This window comes from Aegilops tauschii, chromosome 7, assembly GCF_002575655.3.
Source record: "Aegilops tauschii subsp. strangulata cultivar AL8/78 chromosome 7, Aet v6.0, whole genome shotgun sequence".
In the NCBI taxonomy this organism is placed as follows: Eukaryota; Viridiplantae; Streptophyta; class Magnoliopsida; order Poales; family Poaceae; genus Aegilops; species Aegilops tauschii.
In genome coordinates, this window is record NC_053041.3 from 78,731,569 (window position 1) to 78,735,174 (window position 3,606).

Here is a 3,606-nt window from a genome sequence, read left to right on the forward strand (position 1 = left end):
AAGGCTACTAGCAGCGCGGGTAAAATGGCTATTAGCAGCGCGGGTACCCGCGCTACTAGTATCGCTCTACAGCTAATAGTTAGTAGTAGCGTGGGTTAAACCCGCGCTACTACTAACTTTGTTAGTAGTAGCGTGTGCCACCCACGCTACTGCTATTACGTACAGGCGCTACTACTAATGAAATAGTAGTAGCGTGGGTAAACAACCAACGCTACTAGTATCCTATATATATATTAGTAGCGCTCAGTTTCCTCTCCATGCTACTACTAACTTATTAGGAATTAAAAAAATTAAACCAATACACATCATTACAAATACAAGATTTATAATAAACCAGCATTAGAACACATCCAGTAAGAGCATACATAATTGACATGGGCTCCTGTTTCATGGTTAACTGGACACCGAAGCCAATAAATGAGCCAAAACCCCATCATTATGCATTGGTACTCACGATTGACCACTTCAAAGAACATGCAAGTATGTATGTCATTAACAATTGCAAACGTAGTTGTTGTACCTACTATCACACAGTTCCTCATTCTACCTGTTCTCACTCCAATAATAAGAAAAATGAAAAGGAAAAATAGAGATAATCTGCCGCAATTGCACTTCGGTGTCATGGATTCAGTCTGCCGCTTCAACATCTCATTATCCTGCAGCAATGGAAATTTGCCCCAGAATTACCTTTTGCAACTCTTCAAATCTCTTCTTTGAAGTAGACAGTGAGGTCTTAACCTACAAACAAAGATTGTCCTATAAGCATTGCAGACTTCAATCATGGGAGACTATAAGAGTGTACAAGGCATATACATAAAATGGAACCAACCTTTAAAAGTTCATCTTGTAGCTCCCTATTTTTGGCCAATTCAGTGTCATATTGTGCGCATCTGTGATAACCTCCAGGTAAGATCTCTGCACAAACCTTCCCACTCTGTTGCTATCTTCTACCTATGAATGAAAACAGACCTTACTGGTCAGAGAAGCAAATGTGAAAGTTGATTACAACATGTATGCTAAGTCGCTAACCCATAGAGACAACTAGACCAAATGTGAAAGCTTCCCATGTTGCCAAGGAAGTATATGAGCACCCCTCGAAACATCAATTAGCATACATATACATCTCAAATCATATTTAGTATGTGTCTAGTCATCCTACGATTGCCTGAGCTCAGAACTGCATTTCTTATAAAAGCTTTAGACATGTTCAGGAAACACATGTAGGAGATGACAAGTGTACAGATCACCCATTTTTATAGGTTCAAAGACAGACAACAAATATTAACTAGAAAGAATTAGATGACAGCGAAGCTTAAAGCTGCAATAAGAAACATGTATTAGACCCCACAAGGCCGCAACCCCTGTCACTACACTGTCCACACCACACAAAAGCTAAAGTCTGCAGGTTAAAGTCAGATCAGGGAGAATGAAGTAATGAATTGGCAGAGATCCATCTCTTAGCATTACCTGATCATCAAGCATCTTTGAGAAATCCTTGAGAACACGGCGACGGTCTTCCTCTCCCTGTTGGAGCTGCTACCCATATTGTTTTACTTTCTTCTTCATCAGCTTGTAGTTTATATAGTAACTGTAAACATTGAATCAGCAATGCAACGTTAAAAAATTGGTAGCCAAGGCCAAGTGTGCAATTTTTTTACACCAATTAGATGGGCACTCAATTGCAATGTTTCTTTATCTTCTTGTTCAGTAAACATGGTAAGAAATCGAGATAAGTTTCATCAGAAGCAGTTGACAGAATATTTGGAGAACTCAATGATACAGGTCAGTACAACGTGAAAAAAAAAAACCTGAATCATACCCTCTCCACTCTGGAACTTGGCCGGCCGTCAACTTTTTCCCAAACCTAACCATCTTGACTTGAATATGTTAATCTGCCAAGAAATATAAAGACATGTCAGTAGCACAACCAGAGAAACCAGATTTTAGTGTAATTGCTCAGATGCAAGTGCAACAAAATGCAAGAAGCTGTTAAGGCACCACTCTGCTTAGTATATCCCAGGTGCTTTCTGCAATCATATGGCGCAGACACATCAACAAGGAGGTGGTCTTGGAAAGTTCAGAGAAGTTGTGGGCATTTTAAGTGGAACAGATGACAAACTCGTAAGGCGACTAAGGAATGGACGCAAATAAGAAATCCCCAACATATACGCCCCTGAAAACTCAGGGCAGTACCAAAGAATTGGGGCAAGTTACTTATGTAGGTGCAAAATTATATAGCCTCTCAGTTCTTGCTATGGATTCTTCAGTCCTTTTCCACAGGCCTAACATATATAACCAATCACAGAAGGATGACCAACATGTCACAGTCCCAGAAACTGCTATAAAATACAAGTAGGCGCAAACGTCTATTTTCACTTACTAATTGACGTTTCTATCAGACAATCGTGGAAGCGATCAACAACTGTTTATCTTTCTACATCAACTTGGACAGTTAACAGTAAGCAAAGATAGCATTATAATCCCAGTCAACTACGTATATAACTAGAAAAAAATGATGAAAACAAGACTGTCCAACCAATTGACTACAATTATTGAGGAGCTGCATGGAGAGTGCTAGTATGAAAATCGGCCTTGCAATCTAGGCTCGATCGAAACTGAAAGTGGAGTACTAATTACCGCTACTACTAGTCACGAATCCAGGCAGAACACAACAGAGATGAACTAAAAACAAACAAATTAAGCCGCCGCTGCGCACACAGAAAAGACAAGTAACCGGCCCGCTGCTCCGCACTAGTAGCAGCAGCAGGAGGGTCGGAGGAGCAAGTAGTAGGACCTCCGGCGGGCCGTCTGCATCGGCGGTGGGCAAGAGGGAGCCCTCCCCGCGCCGCGCCACGCCCGGAGAAGGGGGTCCCTAGCTAGGGTTCGGGGCCAGCACAAGGGCACGGCGAGGAGGAGGATCCGCGCGTGGACGCCCGCTTGGCCATGAACGCAGGACGCGGATCTCGCGCGTGAACGCGAGATGCAGCGGGTGGGTCGCGACGGCCTGAGCTAGTGCTTCGGGCGCCAAGAGAGGCAGCGGCTCTGTCCATGGCAGTGGCTGCTGGTGAGGTGGGGGCGCCGGCGGTGGGGTTGGGGGAGAGGAGGTTGTCGGCGTCGGCGGCGGTAACGGGTTGGTTGGGGGAATCGTGGGGATTGGAGGAGAAACACAGAGACAAAGGCGGAGGAGGGGTGAGAGGCAGAGGTGGCGGCGGCAAGGAGATCACTTAGTAGTACCCGACGCTAACTCAACGCTACTACTATAGCATGTCCCGGGTGCACGAGGAAGATCACTTAGTAGTAGCGTGGGGTATATAACCCGCGCTACTACTATGAACTTAGTAGTATCGTGGTTTATAAATCGCGCTACTACTACGGCCGGTCTCGAGGGGCACGGTGGAAATCACTTAGTAGTAGCGAACCCGCACTACTACTATCAACTTAGCAGTAGCGGAGGTTATAAACCCGCGCTACTAGTAAGTAGCAGTAGCAAGGGATATAAACCCACGCTACTAGTAAGCGTCTGCCTATAAGTTTTTCCTAGTAGTGCGCACCTACTTCTATGACATGAAGACGAACATGTGGCGCCCCGACATCGGCGTTGGCGAC

At 44.8% G+C, this 3,606-nt stretch overlaps 1 long non-coding RNA gene across 2 annotated transcripts; it reads right to left on the reverse strand.

Annotated features, from left to right (window-relative positions):
- Positions 1-246: 246 nt before the first annotated feature.
- LOC109767887 (uncharacterized) lies at positions 247-3,105 on the reverse strand. 2 transcript variants are annotated; one of them, XR_002233922.4, is made up of 4 exons: positions 1,820-3,105; positions 1,468-1,588; positions 830-951; positions 247-738 (listed from the first exon to the last, which is right to left on the reverse strand). It is a non-coding gene; the product is annotated as an uncharacterized lncRNA (long non-coding RNA). The 2 variants fall into 2 exon arrangements; XR_012188733.1 differs by lacking the exon at positions 1,820-3,105 and having other exon boundaries at positions 1,468-1,802.
- Between the last annotated feature and the right edge of the window lie 501 nt (positions 3,106-3,606).